The following is a 21926-nucleotide window of genomic DNA, read 5'->3' on the forward strand; positions in this document are numbered from 1 at the left end:
GATTCAGCTCTGGGAAGTCTTTCATTACCTACCATTTCCCAACAACAACTTCTTTTCTGTATAACCACCAGCAGTGTATAAGTACCTTGATAACGTAGTCTTCAATGTCATTTGTTGCTAATAGTTATGTGTAGGTTTGTATCATAGACAGTATGAGTGTTATTTATCTTTGATCCCATGGCACTTACCATAAAGACTTGCAGAAAAGATATTTAACAAATGTTAGTTGAGCAAAGGAATATCTCAAGAGGAACATACTTTGACTTGATGTCTTTTTGGTGTTCTTTCTTCCTGTTTCTGTCTGATATTGTTTCCATTCAGTCTGAAGAACTTCAGCATCTTTTTAAATATGGATCTGCTCAGCTTTGGCTTATCAGAAAATGTCTTTATTTTGCCTTCCTTTTTAAATATTAAACCTTTTATTTTTATATAGTAATAATCTCACAGAACATGGCAAAAAAAAAAAAAAAAAAAGTTCACAGTTCCATGTACCCTTGCCTAGCTTCCCCAAAGGTGACATCTTTTATAGCTTGTAGTACAATACCAAAACCAAGAAATTGATACTGGTATGTACCAACGACTTTATTCACTGTTCACTATATTTTAAACTGCAGGTGTGTGTGTGCAAGTGTGTAAAGTTCTCTGCAGTTTTAGCACATGTGTAGATTCGTATAACCACTGCCACCATCAAGATACAGTACTGTCCCATCACCACAAAATCTCCCTTGTGCAATTTCTTTGTACTCTTCAGCCATGCTGTTCCTTGGCCCTGGCCCCTGGTCTTCATCTCTGTTAGTTGTATCATTTTCAGAATATTACATACATGAAATCATACCATATTTAACCTTTACGATTACTTTTTTCACTAAGCAAAATGTCCTTGAGGTCTGTCCAGGTTGTTTTATGTATCAATTGTTCATTCCTTTGTATTGCTGAGCAGTTTACAATTGTATGGATATACCAGAATTGGTTCAACAATCCACGCAAACAACATTTGCATTGTTTCTGCCATTTTGCTAGTATGAGTAAAGCTGCTGTGGACATTTGTGTACAGGTTTTTCTATGAATATATTTTCTCTGGGATAAATACCCATGAATGTGATTATTGGCAAGTGAATCTTTAGTTTTGTAAGAACCTGCCAAACTATTTTCCAGAGTAGCTGTACTATTTTACATTTTCACCAGCAGTGTAAGTGATCCTTTTTTTTTTTTCTTTTTTTTTTAGCATCCTCACCTTACTTTGGTATTATCACTGTTTATTTTAACTGTTCTAACCTGAATGTAATGATATCTCATTGTGATTTTAATTTGCATTCCTCTAATGCCTAATAATGTTGACCATCTTTTCTTCTGCTTATTTGCCGTCTATATATCCTCTTTGGTGAAATGTTTATTTTTTTTTGCTCATTTCATAATTGGATTGTTTACTTTTTAAAAAAAAAAAACTTGTTTTGAGAGTTCTCTCTCTAGTTTATTTCATTAGACAAAGAATCTTGTATGACAGTCATTTTCCCCACACCTCAGCATTCTAAGCATGTCAGTTCATCGTATTCTGACTTTAATTATTTTTGGTAAAATTTAGCCTTCTTAAATGTTGCCCTTATTGCAGTTTTCTGCAAGTCATATGTCTCATTTTCCTCTGGTTGCTTTGAGTATTTTCTCTTTGTCTTTGGTTTTTAGCAATTTGGCTATGATGTGCCTAGGTGTGATTTTTCTTTGTGTTTACTATCTTTGGGTTTAATGAGCTTCTTCGATCTGTGGGTTGATGTCCGTCATTACATTTGGAAAACTATCAGATTATTATTTCTTAAGCTATTTCTTTTATACACTTCTCTCCTTGTCTTCTGGGACTCCAGTATATTCAAGCCATTTATTATTTCTCAGCTCTTGGGCAGTTTCCTTGTTTGTTTTCCATTTTTCTCTCTCTGCAGCTCATAGAACCACCTTCTGCTATGTCCAGTTTTCTGTTAAGCTCATCGAATGAGTTCTTTCTTTCTGAAATTGTAATTTCCATTTCTAGCTTTTCTATTTACCTGTTCAGTTATTTTACTCTGATGAAATCCTTCAACTGCTCATGTTCACCTGCTCATCTTTCTCACTAAGTCTTTTAGTACATTTATCATGTTATGTCTGGTGGTTGCAACATCAGGATCATATATGGATGTACCCTCTGTTGACTTTTTAAAAATGGACCATGTTTGTCTCCTCCTTGTGTCCCATTATTTCTATTTATTATTATTATTTTTTTGAGACATCTCACTCTGTCACCCAGGCTGGAGTGCAGTGGCGCGATCTCATCCCACTGCAACCTCTGCCTCCTGGCTTTAAGCCATTCTCATGCCTTAGCCTCCTGAGTAGTTGGAATTACAGGTGTGTGCCACCACACCCGGCTAATGTTGTGTATTTTTAGTAGAGATGGGGCTTTGCCATGTTGGCCAGGCTGATCTCGAACTCCTGGCTTCAAGTGATCTGCCCGCCTGGGCCTCTGAAAGTGCTGGCATTACAGGCGTGAGCCACCACGCCTGGCCCCATGATTTTTTTTTTTTTGTACATTTTAGTCTTTTTTTTGTTTGTTTGTTATACTTTAAGTTTTAGGGTACGTGTGCACAACGTGCAGGTTTGTTACATATGTATACATGTGCCATGTTGGTGTGCTGCACCCATTAACTCGTCATTTAACATGTTAATGCTATCCCTCCCCGCTCCCCCCACCCCAGAACAGGCTCCGGTGTGTGATGTTCCCCTTCCTGTGTCCATGTGTTCTCATTGTTCAGTTCCCACCTATGAGTGAGAAAATGTGGTGTTTGGTTTTTTGTCCTTGCGATAGTTTGCTGAGAATGATGGTTTCCAGCTTCATCCATGTCCCTACAAAGGACATGAACTCGTCATTTTTTATGGCTGCATAGTATTCCATGGTGTATATGTGCCAGATTTTCTTAATCCAGTCTATCATTGTTGGACATTTGGTTTGGTTCCAAGTCTTTGCTATTGTGAATAGTGCCGCAGTAAACATATGTGTGCATGTGTCTTTATAGCAGCATGATTTATAATCCTTTAGGTATATACCCAGTAATGGGATTGCTGGGTCAAATGGTATTTCTAGTTCAAGATCCCTGAGAAATCGCCACACTGACTTCCACAATGGTTGAACTAGTTTACAGTCCCACCAACAGTGTAAAAGTGTTCCTATTTCTCCACATCCTCTCCAGCACCTGTTGTTTCCTGACTTTCTAATGATCGCCATTCTAACCAGTATGAGATGGTATCTCACTGTGGTTTTGATTTGCATTTTTCTGATGGCCAGGGATGATGAGCATTTTTTCATGTGTTTTTTGGCTGCATAAATGTCTTCTTTTGAGAAGTGTCTGTTCATATCCTTTGCCCACTTTTTATGGGGTTGTTTGTTTTTTTCTTGTAAATTTGTTTGAGTTCATTGTAGATTCTGGATATTAGCCTTTTGTCGGATGAGTAGATTGCAAAAATTTTCTACCATTTTGTAGGTTGCCTGTTCACTCTGATGGTAGTTTCTTTTGCTGTGCAGAAGCTCTTTGGCCCGATGATTTTTTATTTTTTGCTGGACATTAAGAACAAGACTGAGGAATATCTATCCCAGCAAAGGGCTTGCTCTTCCTTTTGTCACACTGTTAATGTGGGGGACTGAGCTGGATCTGGGCTTTGAAGTAGCATTAGTTAGAGTCAGTTTACCATTGGATTCACATAGTTTGAGAGTGGGATCACGAGTTCGTTCTCGGCAGTTTTCACTCCGAACCCCAGTAAGATCTTGGAGATCTCTTTATGCTTCAGAGCCAAGCTGCCAACTTTCTGAATGGTGGGAGATTTCTCTTTGTTTTATAGCTTGGCTGCTAGCCTTTCTGGACACTGGTGAGTTATTTATACTCTCGATGGCTTTCAGCTCCTCAGAAGTTATCTCTTTGCCCTGCTCTTTTTTATTTTATTTATTATTATTTATTTTTTGAGATGGAGTCTCACTCTGTTGCCCAGACTGGAGTGCACTGGCACGATCTTGGCTCACTGCATCCTCCGTCTCCAGGGTTCAAATGATTCTCCTGCCTTAGTCTCGTGAGTAGCTGGGATTATAGGTGCATGCCACCGCCCCTGGCTAATTTTTGTATTTTTAGTAGAGACAGGGCTTCACCATGTTGGTCTCAAACTCCTGACCTCGGGTGATTCACCCGTCTCGGTCTCCCAGAGTGCTGGGATTATAGGCGTCAGCCGCTGTGCCTGGCCTGCCCTGCTCTTCTTTTCATTTCTTTTCTTTTTTTTTTTTTTTTTTTTTTTTTTTTGAGATGGAGTCTTGCTCTGTCGCCCAGGCTGGAGTGCAGTGGCTGATCTCGACTCACAGCAACCTCCGCCTCCCGGGTTCAAGCAGTTCTCCTGCCTCAGCCTCTGGTGAAGCTGGGATTACAGGTGCCTGCCACCAAGCCCAGCTAATTTTCTGTATTTTTTGTAGAGATGGTAAAAGCTGATTTCTGTCCACTTACTTGCCTTCCTCCTGGTGTCAGGCTGCTGCGCTGCATCTAGGGACTTCACAGGTGCCTGACATGACATAGGGGCTCTCTCAGCTCTCCTGCCCTAGCACCTTGTGCACTACCCATGTGTATTTGATTAAGTCCCACAGGAAAGAGTTGGCAAGTGGATGCAGATTTGCTGTGTTTTGGGGCTCCTGGAGATTCTAATCTATCATTTCAGCTCACATGGAGACATTAAAAATTTGTTAACAGTTCAGCTGGTATCTTCTTACCCTTATCTATTGGCAGATTCTTTGTCTTTCCACCACTTTGCCACAGATGAAAACAGCTGTGGATTACTACTTTGCCTATGAAGGCCTTCTTGATATCTGATATTTACTTCCTGTAGGTTTCTTTGTGTTCTATCCACACTTTCTAAATCCTGGGGCAAATTGTCTCTGTGTAATGTTATAGAATGGACGTTACAGTCATCCCATGGGATTCGATTCATTGAGACAAAGTGGATAAAATATTTCCAAAAGGCATCATTTCTAAGTGGACTGGGGAGTTCAAACCTTGGCTTTGCCACTTAGAGCTTTGTAGTAGTATTCAGTTACTCTCTGAAAGTACTGCTTTGTTAATTGGAGGTTATAACACCCACCTCTGTCATCCTCTTCGGGCTCCGAAGATTAAATGATGCAGAAGTACAAAGTAAACTTCCCAGGGCTTGAGTGGTTTGACTAGGATTACTGTAGGAAAGATTTTGAGATTTACCTTTAATGGTAGAGTGGGCAGTGAGGTGAGTGGGATGGATACAGGATGGCTTTACATTTCCTGAGTTGTCTTTACAGCAAGATTATGTTTCATTTCAAATAAAAGAAGAGAATGCTAGTGGTTAAAAGCATGGTCTCTGAAAAAAGGTTTTCTAGGTTTGACTCTCAACTCTATTATGTACTGTGTGACCTGCGGCAAGCCACCTCACTTCTCTGTTTCTTAGTTCCTTTGTTTGTAAAATGGGGATATTAATAGTTCCTACTTCATAGGGTTGCTATGAGGACCAAGTGAGAGGCTAAGAATGTAAAGCAGAGTTCTGGCTCAGCATGGCAGGCTCAGTAGCAGTGAAGTACATTGCTTCTCATTTTTTCCTTTCTGGTTGCTCTCATGTCAGGGCAGAGACAATCCTGGTTAGCTTTTCATCCCAGCAGAGAATTCAGATACAAATCCTGATTAAGAAGGTATATTTAGTAAGATGTTTCACAATGCTCATGGGAGCTGGGGTGTCTCCGTTCTGCCGTTGGTTGGTTAGTATTGGAGGCCAGATGTTTTAGCTCCTCTTTCATGACTTTAATCTCCTTGTGTTGGATTCATCACCAAAAGACGAACAAGAGCATCCGCTCTGCATTACTTATTACCTCCAAGAAGAAACACTGTCGCAGCACTGTAGAATGTTAATGTCTGTTCCCTACACACCCTCTCTCCACCTCTCCACTTCTGTCTTTCCTCCTTTCCTTAGTTGTAGGAATGTGGTATGTAGTGAGGGTGATTGCTTTCTTTGTGGCAGGGTAGAGATGATTAGCAATTTGGTTCTCTTAGGTTGAAAATGCTTAAATTTATAGGTTATATAGTAGATAGAGCCATGCTTTGTTGAAATCTCATGGTTTTGTGGGTTTATATAGTGTATTTTCAGCACTTTTAGGTGCAAAAACATTCACTTGCTTTCAGATGTATTTTAAAAATTGCTGATTACTTTTGTATTAAGATTTGAGGTCATTAATTTTAAGCAGATTGATAAAAATGGTACTTAATCTCTGTGTATTTGGTATGTGAATTACGTAGCATTTATTTTAGGAAATTTCCATGGAATTCCATTTATCTTAGCAGTTTTGAGGGGAAGAGATAATACTGTAGATGTAACTTGCTGGAGTGCTTTAATTATAATTCTGTTGACTGTCTCTGTGTATAGGTTTATTACCACTTTAATTTCTTTAGTTTACTTTGTATGTGGAGTTCTATAGTCATTTAATCATTATTCCTGTGCTCAAAGGTTCTACAAAGATGAGGCCTTCCTTTGGGCTCTTATAGACTTTGAAAGAAGCATCTTGTCACTGGAGTATGGATGATGGGGGATGATGGAGAGGATAGGGGCAGAATCTGGATCTTGGTACCCTCCTGCCTTCAGGGTTGACAGATTCAGCTGGCATTTTATGCAGAATTCAAGTTATTAACAGAAAACTCTACAAGAGCAAATGAAGCTTTAGTTAAATAAACATGAGGATTTCAAATATCAGAATATCTACTGTTTGGAATATCTACATTCCTGTACCCTTTCAGTGAGTAAATTGGCCATAATTATCTTTATTTGTAGAAAACAAAGAAGTGCTGGTTCAGGGATATGTGATATATTGGCCACTGGCCTCAAGCATGAGTTTTGTCATTTGGAGACAGATCAGTGCTGCCACCTAACCTCAAAGAGTGAGGATGTGGCCTGTCATCTGCATACACAAATGCAAAGATATCAACACTTCCTTTTTGCCAAGAGTGGGCTGAGTAAAGTTGCCAGATTGTGGTGATTGTGCTTGTCTGCCGACAGGGAGCATGTTTTGCTTTTAGTTGTCCAGGAATAATAACTGCCAGTTATTAAATGCCTCTGCTACCTTGCTATGTTCTTTGTCCATAAGACTTCATCCTCCCCTTCACATTTTAAGGGGAGGTATGGTTAGCTTTATTTTTATAAAAGGGGAGCTTGGGACTCAAACAGTACTAACTCTTCCAAGGTCCAGAGCTTTTCGATGGTAGTTCCAGGGTGGAACTCAGATCTCTGACCCCCATACCTCTGATCTTTCCCCTTTACCATGCAGCCTCTGGGCTTCAGAAAATGTTTCCTACAGGATTATATTGGATGCCACTGATTAAATGATTACTGCTTCTTAATTAATTGGAGATAGAATTTGATGCTAGAAATGTTTTTGGCAATAATGAGTTACTTAGGTGACTGAACTTTTACATTTATTTCTGGGAGGTCATTTTTTCCTTGTTTTTGTTTGTTTGTATCTTCTCTCATAAATTGTAGTATTCTTGTGGCATGATGGTGGGCCATTTAGTTCCCCGATTACTTTAGATATAGTGAGTTAGGTTTTGACTAGAGGCTCAGGAGCTTTGAATGTAGACAAGTTGTAAAATGTTACTGCTGTGTTTGTCAGTTTTGTTTGAACACATAGGATCCCCTGTGGGTACAGGTTTATGAATCTCTTTGTTACAGTGGCCACTATTATACTTTATCCTCAGAGAGAGAAAAAGAAAAACTGAAGTTATTTGTTGAATTGCACGTGAAATCTTTATGTCAGGTTTAGTATTATAGAGGTAATTTTGAAATATAGTTTGATTTTGGAGTATTTAAAAATTGTCATGGTAATAATGAAAAAAATACCTCTGCAATGCAGTATTTACATCTTGCTATTTCTATTTGATAATGTACAGATTTTCTGTATATTTTGTGCACTTATGTCATGATTTTCATTATTTTCTTTGTCCAAATGTAAGACTCAACACATTTAATGAAACTAAGTGGAAATCCTGATTTGGTTATGATCTAACCCATTGGTATCCAACAGATTGCTGACTGTGTAGTATTTTAGCCCAGGATATTTGTCACCTGATTTTTAAGTCTGAGCTTGAAGAGGAAGGAGATAAGGGCCCATGGGGAGGTAAGAGTAACTGCTGTTGGTACCTCTGTTAAATTTGTCTTTCTCCTGAAATAGCTGTGGAAGTGTGGAGCTCCAGGTATAAGCTGAAGGTAAAAAAGACAGCACTATCCTTCTTCTGGCCAGTTGTAGAAAGCTCAACAGCTTCTTGTGTCGGGGCCTGGGTGGTACCTTTTGTAGGGGTTGGACTGTAGTTAATGTGAGGATAGATTAGAAAATCTGGATTCAGATAGCAAGGTGAGGCTGGAAGTTAAAGGTGTTCCAGCACCTGAACAGGAACCAGGTGAGTATTCAGGAATCAAGGTAGGTCAAATCAAGGAAATAAAAACACAAATAACTAGTTGTTCGGTTGAGCAGGTGCTCAGGAGGCAATAGGAAGTCAGAGACCAGGGATGGGATACAGGCATGGAAGAAAGGCAGAGACTCAAACCAGTAAAGGATATAAGGCAACTTTAAGCACAGTTAAGAAAACCTCTTTTGGGCTGTGTGTGGTGGTTCACACTTATAATCTTGGCATTTGGGAGGCTGAGGCAGGAGGATCACTTGAGGCCAGAGTTTGAGACCAGCCTGGGCAGCACAGTGAGACCCTGTGTCTCTCTACTAAAAATATTTGTAAAAAACTTTTAAAAAGGGAAACCTCTTTTATACTTATTTATGATGGCCTGTGAACAACTTCAAGGATTTTCTGGTTGGAGACAGGTTGGTGGGGCCAAAGCTAAGGGTAATGTCCTGGTTTGGTTGCTGAAGTTAAGGAAAGAAAGACATTTGTCTACTAGATGATTCTTAGGTGGCATGATAAACAGTAGTTTAATGTATAGAGTTGAGAAGACAGAACATAGGCCTCTGAAGGTAAATCCCAGTGGAAAGTAGCATGTGTTGGGTTTCACGTTGGTGATACTCCTAGTGAGTTCTGTTGGAGTTAGGAGGATGGGGTGATCTAGCTAGGTTGGGGTGGTCCTGCAGCCATAGTGAAGAAGATAGAGTCAGTCATAAAAGGAGTGGAGTTTGGAATAAACCTTGGGACTTAAGTGAGATAGATGTAGGTGAGTGTGTCTTCCACCTGTATTTACTGTGTGATTTTTTTTTGGATGAGTCATTCCATTAGACTGTTTCCTAATTTGCAAGATAGTTAAACTAATTCCTACCTTGCAGGTGTCAAGGTTGTAGGGGATTAAATGAGATGATTTATGTGACAGCCCTTTGTGAATGGCACTGTGGATTCAGATGTAAGTTGTTATTAATAAATTGCCAGTTGCAATGGGGAGCCTGTTGGATAAGAGCTTTAATTCATTCATCATATGTAAATGAGGTGGTAATCTTTGCAATCAAAGCTGTTTAATGAAGGTCATGATGGGGGAAAGAGTCAGGAGGCTGTTTTTAAGTAAGGTTGGTATATGCCTGAGATTTCACTTATAAACTTATAAATACATAATTAGTATTGAAAATTACTGTTTAATGTGCATCCGAAGTGCTTTGCATTTTTTTGGTTGATAAAAATAAATGTATTTGAAGAGTAAGTTACTGAGCTGTAAAAAAAAGAAGGAGTCCATTTAGTAGCAAAATTACATGATGCTTCTCATTCTACATTCTGAAACAGGCTATTTTTAGCATCTCTTTGAATCAGGGATGAATTCTAGTTATAGGGTTCAGTAATTAAAGCAGAGAAAAATACAAAGTAGTTTGGGCAAGAAAATCTTTTTACTTGGGTTGAATTTGTTTCAAGGGTTAAACTGTCATCTCAAGGGCCTCCCTGGAAGCCACTGTTTTTGTAATCTTTGTGGGGTCAAGAGCAACAGAAAGTGCCAAAAGATCAGCCAAGGACACAGTGTCCCACTTTTTTAGAACAGGGGAGTTTTAAAAATTCTGGAATCCTGGTATTTTGTAACTGGTGATCTTGTATCTGTGTTCTCTGCACAATCCTGGACAGAGGCGCCAGGGTCCTTTGGTTTCTCCCTGTCTTTCCTGTCCTCAGGCCCTTCCTTCTGGTCAGTGCTTCCACCCTCAGGACCTCTGCCCCTCTGTCCAGCTGTCCTGCTGGCCCCTGGTTTTCCTCCAGTTCTCAGGCTTCCTCTGAGTATTGCTAAAGTAAACTGCTTAATGATGCCCTTGGTACCAGTCCACATTTGTATTTAATGATGGTAGATTATTCAGACTGTTGCTGAACAGCTTCTTTACTTGGTTCTAGTCAGCAGTCTTTCCTCAAGCTGGAAGCCTTATTTTATCATGAGAAAGTTATTATTATTTTATCTTTTTATGCCTGTTACAAAGAAGCTCATTAACTGGTGGAATTGAAACAACTGTTGATTCAAATTCTCATGCTTTATGCTTGTGTGGCACTTAAAAGTGATCACAGAGCCAACTCAGGGTCACTAAATACGGGGCAAGTTCAGCTCTTCTAATTGAAGTAAGTTAGGAAAATGCATTTTTTTTTAAACCTCTGCATTTGGGAAAAAAATCACTTTCACAAATGTTTTTGAGTGTTGTCTATGTGCCAAGTATTGTGCCAAGTGCTGGAATTAAAAGGAAAAAGATTTGTCACAGTGAAGAATGGAATTAGGGATCAAAGTATTAGGATCCACAGGTGGCTGCCCAGGGCCAGACCTGTCTACTGTGAACATTAAAAAACAAAGCTTAACTGTTACCCGTAGGCAGAAACATCGATTAGATAATCGAGTTTTCCTTTGAAAACCAATTATATTTACTACGGATTTCTAACCATTTTCAACCTCTAATTTTTTTTATTTCTAGTAGTTCACTTTTTGTTGTGGTAATGAATAACTAGGCAAATTCAAGAGTAGAACTAAATTTGAACTTAAATCATCTTGGTTTTAGGTTTTTGTTTGCTCATTTGTTCATTATTTGTTTTGTTCTGAATCCACATTGTTTGAGAGGGTGCCATGAACTCCTTTCTGTGTGAAACCCTGGGATTGGTGCTGAGATGGCAGTGAACATGCCCCAGCTCTGGTGGGTTGTTCAGGCTGGTGGGGCGGCACCTGGTGGTGCAGTAATAGTGCTTGGTGCTCTTTATTGCTTGCTAATTGAGGTAGACAGCTCTTCCCATGGGTTAGCTCATTTAATTCTCACAGTCTAATTTTTGTAGTTAGGGAAACTTAGGTTTAAATAAACTGCTCAGAGTTTTCTGTAGCCTCACAGGAGATGGACAGGTGGATATACACACACTTTATTTCAGGAGCAAGTTCTCCATCTGGAGCTGTTTGACTGTCTTTTTTCTTTTCTTTCTTTTTTTTTTTTTTTTTTCTGTGTGTGTGTGTGTGTGTGTGTGTGGCGGGGACAGGATCTCACTCTGTTACCTAGGCTGGAATGCAGTGGTGTGATGGTAGCTCACTGCAGGCTTGACCTCCCAAGCTCAAGCGATCCACCTCAGCCTCCTGAGTAGCTGGGACTACAGGTGTGCGTCACCATGCCCAGCTATTTTTTTTTTTTTTTTTTTAAGATACAGATTTTGCCCTGTTGCCCGGGCTGGTCTCAAACTCCTGGGCTCAAGCAATCCTCTTGCCTCAGCCTCCCAAAAGGCTGGGATTACAGGTGTGAGCCACTGCCCTGGCCCTTTGACTATCTCTCGTAGCACAATATTTAGTTGGTGATAAGAGTTTATCTTCATGTTGACATTGTATACTCTTTGCATCTCAAAGGACAGAAATCAGTCTCTTGGTGTCACTGTTCCTCTCTTGTTTACTGCAGCTGGAACCAGTCTTCTGTCATAGCACTTTCCATGCTCAGTAGTCCCCCCATATCTGAGGTTTCACTTACCGCAGTTTCAGTTACTGGCAGTCACCTATGGTCTGAAAATATTAAGATAATTTTGTGCATACACATGAGAGAGAGACCACATTCGTGTGACTTTTATTACAGTATGTTGGTATAATTGTTCTATTTTATTATGGGTTATTGTTAGTCTTACTGTGCCTAATTTATAAGTTAAATGTGCCTAATTTATAAAATAAGTTATCATAGGTATGTATGTATAGGAGAAAATTTAGTATATAGGGTTTAGTACTATCTGCAGTTTTAGGCATCTGCTGAGTGTCTTGGACTGTATACCTCTCAGATGGTAGGGAGGGTTCCTGTGTCTCTCCACTTCACACTTTCTAGCTTGTGGTGTGGTATTTTTGGATATAACGCTGTACGTTTGTGTGATTCATAGTTATATTTCTAATGCCTAATAGTGGGCTAGTGTCAAAAGGCAAATTAAAAATCTAATTAAAAATAAAGATCTAATTGGCTTTTATTTGTGATTCTAGTATTGAATTGTACCTCATTCTATGAAACAGGATGGGTGTTCCAGTGAACTGAGGAGAGGAGCTTGGCTTTATAGGCAAAAAAAAAAAGGCTGAAGAAAGCAGAAATAAAGAATGAACAGCAGATTGGTCATTTCAGAATTACTTTCTTATAGGGTTAAAACAGAGGAAACTTTTCTTATTATCCCAGCTCAGGTAAACTGGGCCTCTTCTGATGGGTGGCCATGAATCTGTTATTTTTGTTTTTTGTTTTTAATAGAAAACTGGCTTGTTTTAGAGCAGTTTTTTTTTTTTTTTTTTTTTTTGAAACAGGGTCTTGCTCTGTTGCCCAGAATGGAGTGCTGTGGAGTGATCTCAGCTCACTCACTGCAGTGTCAGCCTCCTGGGCTCAGGTGATCCTCCTGCTTCAGCCTTCTGAGTAGGTGGGACCACAGGAGTGCGCCACCACGCCTAGCTAATTTTTAAATTATTTGTAGAGATGAGGTCTCCATGTGTTGCCCAAGCTGGTCTCAAACTCCTAGGCTTAAGAGATAATCCTACCTAGGCCTCTCAAAATGCTGGAATTACAGGCATGAGCCACCGTACCCAGCTGAGTTCAGTTTAAGTGGTAGTTACCACAAGTGATTCCATTCTGGTTTGGTCTGATCTACTGGGGCCTAGTACAGGAGCTCAGTCCAAAATAATGCACCCCTCCCCACCCCCCGTCCCCCGTCCCCCTTAAACTGTGTCGAACAGTAGTAAATGCCTGAATGAATTGAAGAGTGGTTAATGTGGTCCAGATCGTTGCCTGGGTTATCAGATTCTCCTGCCAGGGACTGTTAGCCCAGAGGTATGGGCCACTCATGGATCTTTACAATGCCATATCAGGTATGGGTTCCTTTTTCTTTGTATTTTATTAGGCAGTTATTGTTCATTAAATGGAAGGGAAAGAAAATATTATCTTATGATTCTTGTATTTAGGTCTGTGGTAAGTAATTTTTGAGTGAATAAAGTACTCAAAATTCAGAGAATTTCTCTTTATTTGCTCTCTCTTAGTATAATTAATACAGTTTTATTGAAATTAAAATGCACCTAGCTGAGAATGTGATACACATAGGTGTTCAGTGAATGTCAGCTAACATTATTTTTGTTTTAGTTTACAGCAGTATCTCTTCTGCTACTTGTTTTGTATTTATTTGTGTTTGTTTACTCTTCCCCACCAGATAAACTTTCTGGGGGGCAAAGACCTTACTATTTGACATTGTTTTTGCCTCACTTTCTATAAGAGGTCAATTGTGTGTTGAATTGTATGGTGGGTCCAGCTAAAATGTGTTCATACTGGCTCTGACTTTAAAAGGTGTGGAACCGTTGTAGCAATGGGGTATTGAAGCTCAGATAGTCAACCTGAGAGACCAAGAAAGAGGAGAAACACAAAGATTGCTGTCTTGTTATGCTAGACATATGCTTTTTGCTAAAAAATTCATATTTGACATTCTTATGAGATATATTTCTCTGAAGCTAGAAGTGGTTACATTTCTATAGTGTCTGGCAATCTCATAAATAGAACGTTATATGTGAATAGTTAAAAACATTGGTGATGTGATCTCATCAATAGAAGTGAAAAGAAGAACATAGAATTTCAGCCTGGTTTAGGAGGTAAGGCTGGAAAAATAAGTGGGGAAATAAAGCTATATCTCGAGCTAGCTTCTCATTTCTGGAAAACTAGAATTTGGAGGCTTACAAGAGATGTCAAGGACCTAAATAGTAAATCCAAATACAATCAGATTAGGATAATATTGATAGATTAACAATGAGTCATTTAGATACAACCTGTTCTCAGGTTAAGTGTTTTCATGTAGCAGAATTCTTTATTTCATATTGATTTTGGATGTAGTGGATAAGTAAGATTAAAGGGTATATTACTAGGGAAAATTTTATTATCTTTGACCTTGTAAAATGCCCTATAGTACAAAATTAGGTATCATGAGATAAACTCTGTCATTTCTGTCATCAGACTACAGAGAAATGTAACCTGAATGTGAAGTGAGCTGCTGACGAGGTGAATGGTCTGAAAGTATTTGAAATTACCTGCACTCATGTTGGCTGTCATAACGCTGCGTGGTCCCCTCCTCCCCTTCCCCTCTTCTTTTTGGAAAAAGACTTTTTTTTTTATTAGGCAGTTGTTTTTCCTGGCTTGACTTGTGGTCTGTGATTATTCTCTAAATTGTGACTTCCAGTGGTTTCATGATGTCATTTTTCTTTTTTCCCTGAACGGTATAAAGAATTTTATTTAGTAGTAGTATTTTAATACTTAGGCCTAGAGACAGCAGGATTATATTTTGTTGCTACCATATTGAGGTCATTATTTGGAACCTGAGTGAACAAGGATAAGTACATCTGTGATGGGATTTTAGCGGGGAGAGGTCCTTAAAGATTACCCAGTTTGTTCCTCTAGTCAGTGATTTGTTCATTTATTCAAATATTTGAGTGTCTATATGCTTTTCTTTGCAGTATTTCTTTTCCCAGATGTTGGTAATAACACCTTCAGTACAACTATCTCAAGCCAAAAATCTTAGAAGAGTACTGTCCAACCTAGTAGCCACTAGCCACATGTTACTATTTAAATGAACATTAGTTAAAATGAAGTAAAATATTGAGTTCCTCACTCACATTAGCACATTTCAAGCTGGGTCCATGTGGCTGGAGGCTGCCTTCTAGGACACTGTCACTGTGTAGAACATTTCCATCACTGCAGGACATTCATTTGGACAGCACTACCTCAGAGCACTCCTTGACTCCAGGGGAGTCAGCATCCCCAACCCCATCCACTTAATCTCCCGAGACCTACGTCTGTCAGATTTGTTCCCTTTAAAGAATCCTCCCTTGTCTTAGTTTAGGGCTTCATCGCCTGTCTTCTGAATTACGGCTTAAATTCAGTGACCAGCCTTGTGAAGCTGTCCCTGCTGTTGCCCCTCCAGCTGTAGCCACCTTCTCCCTTGTGCTCTGTGCATCCCCCATATACACCTGTCAGAGCACTGGCCCCACAGAATGCTACATGCTTGTTTACAGACTTTTCTTCTTGTGGACTGAGAGGTTCTTGGGAGTCCAGGATTGGGCTTTGGTTTTTCCAGGGGGAGGGGCAGGCACAGTGACTGACACGTAACTACGTATATATGTGTTTATTGAGCAGGTAGAGGCATGGATGGATGGAGGTCATAGCAGGTTGCAGTTTGAAGGCAAGAGACCTTTGGATACCTGGAAACTAGACGACAGGAGGGCATTTGTGACAGAGGGAGCGTAACAGATGCAAGGCCAGAGGTAGGAAGTTACAGGGCAATTCTGCTTCTGGACAGTAGCCACAGGAGAGCACTGTCAGCACCATTCAGAGTGTAGCCATGTACGGAAATAGAATTGGAGTGATGGTGTTGCATGGAAGCACGCTTCCCTGTTCTGGCCAGTATTGCACCTCATAGTAGAGGTGCTGTGTTTCCACTTAGCAGCCTTAACCTGTGACTTCAAAGGAGTTACTGATATGCTCTCCACTGTCAAATGAGGCTACGTATTCACAAAGTCTAGTTAATTCTTCAAGACTTTTATGGTTCTTGACTTATGTTAGAAATGTTAGTAGCTCAGCAGCAAAGAAAAATGCATGTGTCCATGTCCAAAAGGAGACAATCCAATGTAGATATTACTTACTTACTCCTTTTTTTTTTTTTTTTGGTAGAGATGGGGTTTTGCCATGTTGCCCAAGCTGGTCTCAAACTCCTGGGCTCGTGATCCGCCTGCTTTAGCCTCCCAAAATGCTGGGATTACAGGTGTGAGCCACACCATGCCTGGCAAGAACAGTTGCTTTTTAGTCAGACTCATCCTGACTCCTCTTTTTCCTAGCTGTGTGATCCTAAAAAACTCACTTTTTGATCCTAATTTCTTCATTTTTAAATGGAAATATTACCTGCCTGTGAGGACTAAGTTAAATGTATATGACGTGTTAGCTCTATGCTTAGACCTGAGTAAAGCATTTACCAATAATAGCTAATAACAAAAATAGTAAGTCCATAGCCTTTCACACAAATGGGAAAATTCATAATTGTGTTTCACAAAGGAAGAGTTAACACGTGATTCTTAAACATAAATGGTCATCCAGAAAATATATACGATGTTGGACATTTTCCTTGTCCTTAGGCATAGTTAGCTGGAATAACCATCTCTTAAGTGAAATGTATAGTGCTGGTTACCCTCAAAATCATCAAGTCGAATCAGCTCATCTAGTAGAGGTAAAATTAGGCCTGGATAATCTAAACCCAGGGATAATTTTCTGTATTTGGAAATAAGGTGATCACTTATGCATATTACTTAGGAAAAAGCTCACTTTTCTCTTTTACTCAGCATCAAGAGCATGCAGTACAGCTGCTCCAAAGGAAGAGAAGAAAATTGTGTGCTGCTTTAGTTTTAAATAAGTTTAAAATAGGACGTATAAAATGGAGTATCGCTGAATGATCATTCTATTTTTTTTTTTTTGTACTGTTAAAAGGATGGTTGCGGTCTTAACTATGTGAGTTCTTAGAATCTACTGGCCTACATAGAATTCATGGGGGTGCAGATAATTCCTTTTAGTAGACTCAAAGTTGCTTTTCTTCCATAATGAAATGGCACAGTTATCTGCTTTCTCATGCCTGGACCTCTTTTCCCAAGCTTGATGCCTCCCACCCTTGTTTGATCTTCCTGAAGCTGCACCCCGCCCCACTTCTGGGCCGCTGTTCTCTCGCTTTCTTGCATCTACCTTATTGTATTAAAATTATCTGCATTTATTTGTTACCCTCACAAGACTGAGTACCTTTACAAACAGGCATTTTCTTATTCATTTTTATGTGTTCAGTGTTTAAAGAGGGGCTTCTACAAGATGCTTGGTACAGTCTTGCTGAGTGAATGGATGCGTGTTCACTAAAATTTTCTTGTATGTATTCTTCCCAAGTAGACCATAATTCTGAGTAGGAAACTATGTCATGCTTCTTGTTACCTCATAGCTCTAGCACATTGGTATACAACATTGATCAGTTTGCTCTGTAGCCTTGCTGTTAATGTCCAGTGTCCTGGAAACACCTTCTAGGGTGTATTTGGCAGTTATTAAATCTGTTACTATTTTATCCCTGTAGCTACTATTAGAATATTTATAAAATGATCACCAAGACTTTTATTGAATTTGAATATTGTTATGGGAAAAATCGATACAAATGCTCTTATTAGGTACAGTTCTTATGTGAATGATTACTATTATTTGATTCAGTCTGTAGGCAGTAACAAAACATAAAATACATGTGTTGTTGAGTAAATGAATTGAGCAGTTTAGTTGAATACACTTAGACTTGACTTTTTGTTTTTCTGCCCTTCAGCTATTATTTACTGTGAGTCCTTGAAGTTAATTTCAGAGGTTTTTCAGGATAGGGGGTTGGAATTATACAGGATTTCACACACCTTATTAGCTCCTTACTTAAAATAATTAAAGAACTAGTTCAGGGATGAGAGCTCCCTTGAAATTGTTGAAATGTGAAATTTGAATTTAAGACTTTCTTGAGGACTTGAATGCATTTTGCCTACTGGTAATTAATTTTTTTTTCTTTTCTTTATAGTTTTAGTTTTGATTGCTGTTAACTACTACTGATAACTGAGCCAAAGTGGTGATGCTACTTGAGGGGAATTTCTGCAACCCATAGTCAACGATTACATGGTAAGAGTGTGTGCCTTTTACCCTTAAAGCCATTTAATTTCTGTAACGTAGTTTAGAAATTTAATTAGAAATAGAAATAGCATAAAATATTTAATATTTTTGAATATTAAATATTTAATATTAATATGCTTTAATATATAAATATTAACAGCAGGTAATATTTTAGAGCTTTAGATCCTAATTAATAGTTTAGGACATTGAAAGAGAAAAAAACTTGATACATTCACTTCCATGTTAATTTTTTTGTGTGAAAAACATGATTATGTAGTTTATGACTTATTAAGCTGAGATCTCAGTCTTCCTCCCTCTGTTTTTGCCCATTTACTTTTTCTTTCCTGGAATTTAACCAATTCTTTGTTATCTGAATCTTTCTAGTAATGAATGGGTATGAGAAGTCAAGATTTAAAAACTTAAACCTAATCAGTTGGCCGGACACGGTGGCTCATGCCTGTAATCCCAGCATTTTGGGAGGCCGAGGTGGGTGGATCATGAGGTCAGGAGGTCGCGACCATCCTGGCTAACACAGTGAAAGTCCGTCTCTACTAAAAACACAAAAAAATTAGTCGGGTGTGGTGGCATGTGCCTGTAGTTCCAGCTACTCGGGAGGCTGAGGCCTGAGAACAGTGTGAACCCGGAAGGTGGAGCTTGCAGTGAGCCGAGATCGTGCCACCGCACTCCAGCCTGGGGACAGAGCGAGACTCCATCTCAAGAAAACCCCAAAAAACCAAAAGCAAACCTAGTCAGTTTTACTATAATTTACTCTGAACTGAGGTGGTGGTGATCGTGATAGTGGCTAAAATGAGGTTTTTGAATTATTTATGGATTTCAGTGAGCTGTCTTGCTCTAATTTTAAGGGGTAATTAAGGAGCAATGAGACATAGCAGACTAGTAGGGCAAGTTATTTCTTTGAGCTTCACTTTCCTCATATGCAGAATACTATCATCTGTCTTGCCTGATTTATGGAACTGTAAAAATCAAATGAGAGGATGTATATGGAATTTTCCTTTTCTTTCTTTCTTTCTTTTTTCTTTTGGAAGGACGGAGAGAATAACACATCTTTTGGTTTTAAGATGATATTGCAAGAGAACATAAGGTAGAAGAAAGGCCATTATACCAGAATTAGAAGCTGGAAGATTGATCTCTGATCCTAGCTTGCCTTGACCTTGGGCATATCATTACATATTAATTTGCCATAGGAAAATTGAACTTGATTTCCATACTTTCACTTTTTTCAGGAATGTATCTGTGTAATTTTTCAGGAATGTATCTGTGTTCTCTGACCACAGTTTAATTAAGCTAGAAATCAGTATCAGATACCCAAGTATCAGTATCAGATACCCAAGAAATTCCAAAATATTTTGAAATTAATGATCACATCCTGAAAACCCATGGTTAAAGAGGAGCTTACAAGGCACAATACTTTAAATTCAATGAAAATGAAAGCATAATGTATCAAAATATATGCAGTGCACCTAAAGCACTACTTTAAGGGGAAATTTATAGTGTTAAATGCTTATGTTAGAAAATAAAAGTTAAATAGCTTTTGGGCTTTTCCTGTATGTCATGGTGGGTTACAGGCTGATTGTAGTTCTGATAAATGGCTTCTTTCACTTCCTATCCAATTAATGTGAAGAGGGGAGATAGTTAAATTTTTTTGTCAGGTGAGCATTTATTTTTTAACACAGATACTGTCTAGTATTTGTGTTCCACTTTATAGTTTTTGGGGGGCTTTCAGGTGTGTCATCTCACCACAGCCTTTTGAGATAACCAGGCAGATATTACTGCTTTCATATTTAGAATAAGGACTTGGGGCTTATGGAGGTCTCAGCTCTTGAAGAACTCGGGGCTTCTGCTTGCCACGCCATCTGCTTGTTTTGCTGCTGCGCTGCATTTCCAGGCCCTTTGAAGAAGCGCTGTGTTCAGACTGTTGTAGGTGGCACACTCTGATTAGCTTGGTGAGGCAGATTCTCTTTGATGAGGGAATTCTCTAGGAGGAGTGCTTTTTCTTAGGCATTTCCGTTGGTGTTTGTATTATGCCCATCAGAGGTGGCCTTTTATTGAGTACCGTTTTGGAGCTATGTGTGTCTGGTTGCTAAATGTGTCTTTCCTGTCTCATTTCTTTCATCCTGATATTTAGTCCTGTGTATGGCTAACAGTCGACTTGTTTTTACTTGACCTTCATGTTAGAATGTACGTGTTAAATCAATGTTCAGTGATCTCCTACTTTGTCATACTCAGATTATCTGTCTCCACAGATTCGTTTTTTTTTATTTTTGTTTTGGTTTTGGTTTTTTTTGAGACGGAGTCTCGCTCTGTCACCAGGCTGGCGTGCAGTGGTATAATCTCGGCTCACTGCAACCTCTGACTCCCTGGTTCAAGCGATTCTCCTGCCTCAGCCTCCTGAGTAGCTGGGGTTATAGGCACGTACCACCATGTCCGGCTAATTTTTGTATTTTTAATAGAGACAGGGTTTCACCATGCTAGCCAGGATGGTCTCGATCTCCTGACCTTGTGATCCCCCTGCCTCTGCCTCCCAAAGTGCTGGGATTACAAGTGTGAGCCACCGTGCCCGGCCCACAGATTCATTTCTAAACTGCTTTATTGAGGAATAGTTGACATACAGTAAACTATGCTTATTTAAAATGTATAATTTGATAAGTTATTTGAAATATGTATACACCCATGATACCATCAATGTAGTTGAACTGGTGACCATTGTTTCCTCATGGCCCTTGGTCATCTTTCCCTTTTGTTTCTCTCATACCCTCAGATAACCGCTGGTCTGCTTTCTGTCCCCCTAGATAAGTTTATATTTCCTAGAATGTTATGTAAATGGAATAATACAGTATGTAGTATTTTCATCTGGCTTTCATTCAGCATAGAGATTCATCTCTTGTTGCATGTATCAGTAGTTCATTCCATGTTACCATTGAATGGTACCTCACTGTGTGGATGTAATGCAGTTTGTTTATCCATTCACCTGCTAATGGACACTTGGATTGTTTCTAGTTTTTGGCTGTTACAAATAAAGCTGCATGAACATTCGTGTACAAGTCTTTATGTGGGCACATGCTTTTATGTATTTTGGGTAAATATCTAGGAGTAGAATGGCTGGATCGTGTGATAAGTGTATGTTTAACTTTTTAAGAAACTTGCAAACCATTTTCCAAAGATTATTTTATTTCTCTTGAGCAGTGGATGTAGTTACAGTTTATTCATGTTCTCATAAGCACTCTGTATGAACAGTCTTTTTAAGTTTAGCCATTCTCATCAGTGTGCAGTCATATCTCCTGCGGTTTTAATTTGCCTCTCCTTAATGACTAATGCTTTTGAGCATTTTTCATGTGCTTGCTTGCCATCTGCATAACTTCTTTAGTGAAGTGTCTGTTCAAATCTTGTGCCCATTTCAAGAAATTGGATACTTTATTACAGAGTTTCAAGAATTCTTTATATATTCTGTATCAGATCTTTATCAGATATATGATTTGTATTTTTATTCATTTTAATAGCATTTTTTTCCTTTTTACCCCAGAGTGAAATTTTTGGGAACCATATGGGATTATTTTTTGGTTTTATTTTTTGCACTTTCCCCAACCCCCGTAAAAGTAGTTACTCTTTGTCATCTTCTTCCTTTTCTTCCATTTTCTGGCAGGGCACTTAGTTTGTATTCTCTTTTTTGGGAGCTGTACATGAGTCAGTACCTGTGCAGGACAGAAGACCCCTAATTAGTGGATATGTTTGCATGGCTGGGATGGTCAGCTCTTTATTTCTGGAGGCTGGAGATCTGCCATTC

At 39.1% G+C, this 21926-nt stretch overlaps 1 protein-coding gene across 4 annotated transcripts in view; it reads left to right on the forward strand.

Annotated features, from left to right (window-relative positions):
* The window catches only part of WASF3 (WASP family member 3), a 131180-nt gene that overhangs the window by 37412 nt on the left and 71842 nt on the right, over window positions 1-21926 (forward strand). For 2 of the 4 annotated variants that reach the window (XM_063714871.1, XM_002824105.6), the window contains exon 2: window positions 18036-18133. The gene's annotated coding sequence lies outside the window, so the exon portion shown is untranslated. Of the gene's footprint in view, window positions 1-15598; window positions 15727-18034; window positions 18134-21926 lie in introns of those variants that run through there. The other 2 variants (XM_063714869.1, XM_063714870.1) reach the window with 2 other exon arrangements.

This window comes from Pongo abelii, chromosome 14 (genome assembly GCF_028885655.2).
Source record: "Pongo abelii isolate AG06213 chromosome 14, NHGRI_mPonAbe1-v2.0_pri, whole genome shotgun sequence".
Classification (NCBI taxonomy): domain Eukaryota; kingdom Metazoa; phylum Chordata; class Mammalia; order Primates; family Hominidae; genus Pongo; species Pongo abelii.